General features: G+C 32.4%; 1 long non-coding RNA gene across 1 annotated transcript; it reads left to right on the forward strand.

Moving 5' to 3' along the window:
• Positions 1 to 1,180: 1,180 nt before the first annotated feature.
• LOC134263047 (uncharacterized) lies at positions 1,181 to 6,658 on the forward strand. Its single transcript, XR_009991169.1, has 3 exons — positions 1,181 to 1,266; positions 4,614 to 4,740; positions 5,586 to 6,658. It is a non-coding gene; the product is annotated as an uncharacterized LOC134263047 (long non-coding RNA).
• Positions 6,659 to 7,169: the final 511 nt, after the last annotated feature.

Raw genomic sequence — 7,169 nt, forward strand, 5'->3', positions numbered from 1 at the left:
CAGTTACCTGTTACTGCTTTGTGAATTCAGTTGTGAATTATGTTCAAACATCATGCTCACGTGATACGTATTCATCATTCATTACTCTACTGCGGTCATTTAAGTAATAAACAACGATTTTTTAGTGAACATGGCATTATGAATAGCAATAGCTCTGCTGGCATATTTTCCATGATGCGACATCGCGATAACAGGACCCCCATATCTTTTTAATAATAGCATTAATGTATATAATCTATATATCATCTTTTAGGAAATTTTCTCTACTTTCAGACTCTGTAAAAATTTCGAGCCTTATTAATCGGTAATGAATAGATTTTACGTTTTGAAGAGACACAATTTTCCAAAGCAAGGACGATTTTCCCGACGATTAATATATTTTTTCCTGATTAAATCCTTTAAATAAAATTAATATATTTAAAAAGGATATTTTCTCTGCTTTTAAAATATGTAAAATTATTGCTTTTACTTTTAAATATTTTGTAAAAACAAGAATTTTCTTTCACGCATGTGATTTTTCTGGGTTTTATTCGTAATATTTAAATAAAACGCAGTTTTACCTTTATTTCTGTGTTGAAATAGGGAAAACAAAATATAGCTGCTAAAAGTGGAGAAAATTTCCATTTAAACAAGCCTTCACTGGTCTCTTTATTTTCTGTATTTTCTGAATTACCATAATTTGAATTTTGAACCTCAGCGTAATTTTTTGTAGAAAATTCGAATGTAGTCAATATTTAACGTCAAGGTCGTTTTCGTTGCGCCTCATTCGGAACAACATGTTTAGTACTATTATATTTAATTAAATATTTTTATTTAAAAAGAATTCTTTATAATAAAAAAAGGTTTAAAAAACAGTAATCATCTATACACCTTTAGAGAAATGTAGTACATATGTATTTTTGTTTAATTATGCAATGTCAGAATGTGCCAGTTCATTCAGTGTTGATAAAAAATTGTTTGATTCCTAAAGGTCTACGTAAAAAAAAATCAGATTTTATTGCTGTTTGCTTTAAAATAAATTCTTAATATAAAATACAAATAAATATATACTGACATGAAATAAAAAAAACAACAACTTTGAAACACAATGATTCAATACAAAATCTCGCATTTACACGACTCATTACGGAATGAGTTGATATTAATCGAGACTAACACGTGTTTCCGCTGTGGTAGCAGTAAACAACAACAACATGGATTTTCATGATTATCTTACGATGGAGAACATGTCAATTCATCGGGTCTTTTCTTTGGCATTAGATGTGAGTAAGTATTGATTGAAAACTTTAAAAGTGTTTTAAAGTACATTGATTGAAATGAAAAGACATTATAGACTACCAAGGACCTATATATACTATAGTAGTATAGACTGGACCCTGACTACACATATACATGTGATATGAAGCCGTTCGCTGATTTGACATCGTCGGTAACCCACAAATGATTCTTTTTGGTTCTTTTAACGATCACAAAACTGTTGTTTTTTTCGATGACAAAATTGTTTACAATTGTCACTGTTTTCTCAATATGGAATCCGAATACTGTGTTGACTGATCAATAAAATATCTTTGTTCGATGTACTCCGACCCACATTTTTCAAGATTGGTAGGTAGGTCGTTAATTTTCGGGTGGTTTACACTGCTGAAAAATTGATACAGTGAGGTTGCCGTTATCGAATCACTTAGTAAATTTGCTTGGATATTTCGTACCTGAGTTTGAGTTAAATTCATTTTACAACATTGTTTGGTGGTACTATGTTTTACTTATAACATCATATATATTTTCCCAATAACCACTGATTAAATAAAAAATTATCGCTGTATTTGTATTAATGACGTTTTCTCCTTTACCGGATCATTTTCTCCATTACCGAATCACGTGACATAAAGCTGATTATTCTGGTTCGGGACCGTGTAAATTTAAAAATACCCTTCTTACGTAACGTTTTACTATGCCTTAAAATATTTCAAACCCCACCCACCCCCCTCCCACCCCCCAAAAAAGTAGAAAAGCTAGGAATTTTTTGAGTTGTTTGCATCCGACAATTAATGTAAAACAACAACAATGAAATCAAAGGGAAAACAAATGACTAGTTGATATAAGAGGACGTAAAAACTTATATGTGATGAACTGCAAACAGCCGAAGAATTCATTTTTGATTCAAAAATTGTACTCATTGAGCTACCAAACCCCCTCCCCATAATTTTGTTGCTATTTAGATAGAAAATATATCGCTAGATATATGATTGTGCCCCCTCAAAAAAAAAAAAAAAAAAAAAAAAAAAAAAAGTCAGATGACCTTTTTATGCTTGATTAATTAATTGTCAAGGAATTTTAGTGGTTGATAGTGCCTCCTAAACTGCAAATGCATGGCTCTGCACCCCTCTCCCACCAACTGAAATTGCCTCCTACGAGCCTGGCTTTAGAGATACCTATATAAAGCTGAAAGGAACAATTATATTTTCAAAATGTCGAGACCCAACACCTTCCTCCAATGAGCAGAGACAACTTTACAAATAATGATGTTGGGATTCATTTGCTGGATTTCTCCATTCAAACATCCACAGTAGACTAAATACCAGTATTCCGATTTATTAAATACTGGAGGTTGTCCTTTCACTTTATATGGGTCTACTTCAACTGTCCATCGTCTCTATAGAAATGAATAAGACAGCTCATTCTCCTCTAGCTGCTTTCACAGTGCTCTTTCTCCCTTTTACGTGAAGACAGTGGTGGCATATATTCCATATAGGCAAAAGGCTGCAGTCTGCATATCATTTTCTCAATGTGTAATTTAAATCAAATGTTTACTAACTAGTATATGTTGAAAAAGGGGGGGGGTATCATAATACTCTGTTTATAATTTATTTAGCTTGATGTTGAATTGAAAAAGTATTGTTAGCAATATGCATTTTATATTATACGAGCTTGTTCATGACAAGAAATAAAAATTGATTATTGGAAATAATTTTTTTAGGGAATAGGAAAACTGCAAACGGGGTATTGTTGGAAATAATGATTTAGTAGGGAAGTTTAAATTGCAAAGGGATAAGTAAATAAAAATTCTAAATCTTAAATTTGTTTGGTAATCATGACGATTTTTATTTCGCTATCGTCGGTGTCTTCACATTAGCTTACATGCACATATATACCACCGGGAGACATTCTCGAATCCACATGCTCTGCACTTCTTACTGATTTTGGCTGCTGATTTTGTTTATGTGTATTTTAACCACCTTTATTGTACGCTTTTGGTAGACATCTTCTGTTGTTGTTTTTTACTGTAACTGCTGTGCAAAATACCGCATAAGAAAAATTATAATTTGGACAGGATCCCTGCATCTCATATTTCTTGAAACAGCGATTCGTTATTGGAAACCTAAATACCCCCAACTTTAAAGCGAATACTATTAATTTCTGATTTAGAAATTGTATGACGCTTTCGGTGCTTTTAGACACATAATTTTATTAAACATCTGCACCAAATTTATTTTCCTAGAATGTACGATTCACATTGGAGCGGTGCCGAAAAGTGAAAGTAGTCTGTTTGCATGTCATTGGCGTCGGAAGCAAATTGAAAGTGGGGGGGCTAAGTGTAAAAAAAAATTTTTAAACCTTCTCAAAAAACCTGACAAGCAAAAAAAAAAAAAAAAAAAAAAAGACAAAAATATAAATGTCAATTTCCCAAACACGAAAATCCTATTTCGTGGGGGGGGGGGGGGGGGGGGGGGGGGGGGGGTAGATTCGAACTTCAGTACCAACATTTTTCCAAACACCACCTTTTACCCATTTCTTACCTATACTGCGACGTTTCCAAGGAAAGTGGGGGGGCTAAACCTACGAGGCAATGTTCAATGTCTATACTAAGTATATCTTTGGGAAAAAAGTGGGGGGGCTTAGTCTATACTAAGTATATATTTGGGAAAAAAGTGGGGGGTTAAGTCCCCCCTAGCCCCCCCGGTTCCGACGCCTATGCATGTACGCTTCTGGTCAGCGTCACAAAAAAGCTTGTTCATGTTTATTTAAAAATTAGGACATTGAACGTGTTGAATTTAATAATTTCATGATAAATGATAAAAGCAAGAATAATTCAGCATGACAGGGTAGGTTAAGCTAAGTATTGGACTTTGATAAGAAAAATACAGAATTTTCATCTGAAAGTGATTCGTTAACGGATGCGATTCGTTATTGGCAACCTCACTGTATCTTTACTGTCATAAAATCAAAGATCTTAACAGTACACATTTGACATGTTTTTTAGCTACACAAGTTTATTGTTAATATTAAAAAAAAAGCATCCTATAGAAATTATACATCTTTGCTTTAAAATGAATCAATTTTGGTAAATTTAAAAAGAAATATAAAAGTTTAAAGTGCTGAAAAATTTATTGGGTAGGGGCAATTTTGACGGGTCGTCAGAGCACATCAAACAAATCAATTTTTGTATTGTTGGCTTGAACATCCAAACCGTGTTTTGAGATGATGGGTTCGAATAAGTTCGACTTATTTTTGTGTTGTTTTTGAAGTGGGTAAGTTTTCATGACCACCTCTAAGTACCATTCAAAGAAAAATGAAACTTGACATAATTAACACAAACACATAAATTTTTTTAGCATGTGTAGTGTGCTGGTACCAAAGGCTTCAGAACTTTCATCTGTGAAGAACCACTTGCTAATCCCACCAATGGCCACCATGCACAGAAAAGACCATGATGTGGAGGACATAGGTGCTTAGTTATTAGTAAGTCAATTTTATTGCAGTCAAAATTTCTCATTGCCACTAGATGGCTATTAGTCAACACTCCCAGGTACATGAGTAGCCTGCCTGGTGCAGTGGCTAGAGCCTCTGCCATATAGTCACGAAGTAAGGAGCTGATCCTTACATCGCAGGTTCGAATCTTACTATGAGACATGGAGACCTGTCCTTCTGATGAGACACTATAAAAATATCTTATCTTATATTATACTTATATAAACCAATTAAGGTCCCTTGTTGCAGTAGGTGCTGGCATGAAAAAGATCCCTCACAGCTCAATAGCCGTAAGTGTCGAGTATAGAACAAAATTTGCATATGTCTACCGACAAGTGGTGGCGTCTCCATATGAGAGTGAAATTCTTGAGAGGGACATTTAATAACATACAAACAAGCCCATGTACATAAACAACTTGACCCAGGAATTTTTCTCTGAAGTAACAGTTTTCAGTCCAACATGCCCTTTCACTTTACAACCCTGACAACAGAAACTAAAATAGGATACTTCATGCATTTGATAAAATTAATGGTTAATTATGCTATTTTTTAAAATTTATAATTGATTAACCATGATTGTTTAGTACAAGGCTGGCAATTTTTCAGTCATAATACATTGACTTCACCAAACCATTTAACTACAAGTATGACAAAATATTGCATATATAATATATTATATATGATATGCTTTATAAAGACATTTGAACAATATTATAAAAGGAAAGTTATATCAATATGTCAATTGTAGATTTCGGTATAAACTGAATTATCTGATCAAAAATACATATTCGATTAGAAAAGCTTTTTCAGAACTTTTTTTTAAAAATTTGTTACAGGAGTCGGGACAGAATACATTTAGAAACTGATCATGCCTTGGTCAGATCAAAGGAGTTCTCTCGGTCTTTCAGAGAGATGGCAGAGAGTTCATTCAACATGAAGATGATGTGCACATAATGTGATCTGGAATCTAAAGTTGGAGATAAAGACGTGCAAACTTACCAGCAAATAAGCCTGTCTGCTTGTTAATTATTCTTTGCCGGATACTTCACTTTTAGTAATGCTCTTTATTTCTATCAATGATGCAAGTGGTTATTCAAGATCATGTCATGTGATATAAGGAATTCTTACTTTTGACAGCATAAGTCAAGGGTTTGTGAGAAGAGTAGCAAATACTAAAGAAATCCTTGGCTACTGAAATTCAGTAATTATATGAGCATAAATTGGATGAGTGAAAGATTGTAGCTGAAGTTCTATGCTTGTCCATCTTTGCTGTTTTTTCATATGCTTATAAAATGACAAAAGTTGTTTTAACACGTGACCCAGTAAATACTTGAAAATGTAAAATAATTCTTGTAAGAAAAGAAAAATTGTAAATGTTTTCTTATACAATGTATTCTAGATGACAAAAAATGTGTTTAACTTAGTTTTTGAAAATGACAAAATAAGTACACTATTGTGTAATTAAAAATGATACTGGTTGCAAATACATTTTTACCTTAATATGATTTTAATAGTATTTGTCATTATTGAAATACTTGAGAACACATCTTACAAATTTTATTCCAGTTAACTTAAGTCAGAGATATATTTTTTGAATGACAACCAAGATTTGAAAAAAAAAATAAAACAAAACAATTCACTTTTGTGATATCTCTGTTGATTTTGTTGTTTACAATTTTATGTGTCAGTTATTGGACAATATGTCCATAATAATTGCGACATTTTAAATTTGATATATACTTACAATTTAAGGCAGATTTTTGAACTGATATGACCTTGACCCCCAAAGAACAGAAATTTCAGGGTCAATACTTACGACAATTATTTGTTGGATATTTTGTGCATTGTTTTATTATATCTTACCAACGATACCATAGAAAACTGTCTAGAATAAGAGATAAGAAACCTATAAAGCCAAAAAATTGAATATTGTTGTTGCATAGCAACCATTTAAAGGTCATTTAACACAAATTTGAACAAAAATAATATGTGGATATTGCAATTCAGTATGATGCCTTCAAAGAGTAAATTCAGAATTTTCTTCTTTAGCATCCATCGTTACAAAATTTAAGCAAAAAAGATGAAAGTTTTGGGAAAAATTTCTAAAATTATGCACTTATTTGACCTTTGACCTCCAAAAAAATGAATCTAATGAGGTCAAACTTTAAGACAATTATCTGATGTATATTTTTTTCAGTATCATTACCCCACATTTGACTTTACAATGTAATGGATTGCATAAATGTGTGTGGGATGAGCAAAAAACAAGAAATACTGCCTGAAAATTGAAAAATACTCTGTTGCTTAGCAACCTCTTTAAAGTCATTATTTGCAGAATTGAAAAAAAAGTTTATGTGATTAATGTAGTAAAGGATAATGTCCTTTTGTTGGTTTATTCTGAATTTCCTATTTCAATGTGT

Source organism: Saccostrea cucullata, unplaced genomic scaffold (genome assembly GCF_032062105.1).
Source record: "Saccostrea cucullata isolate Sc308-1 unplaced genomic scaffold, CSIRO_AGI_Scuc_v1 ctg1717, whole genome shotgun sequence".
NCBI classification, from domain to species: domain Eukaryota; kingdom Metazoa; phylum Mollusca; class Bivalvia; order Ostreida; family Ostreidae; genus Saccostrea; species Saccostrea cuccullata.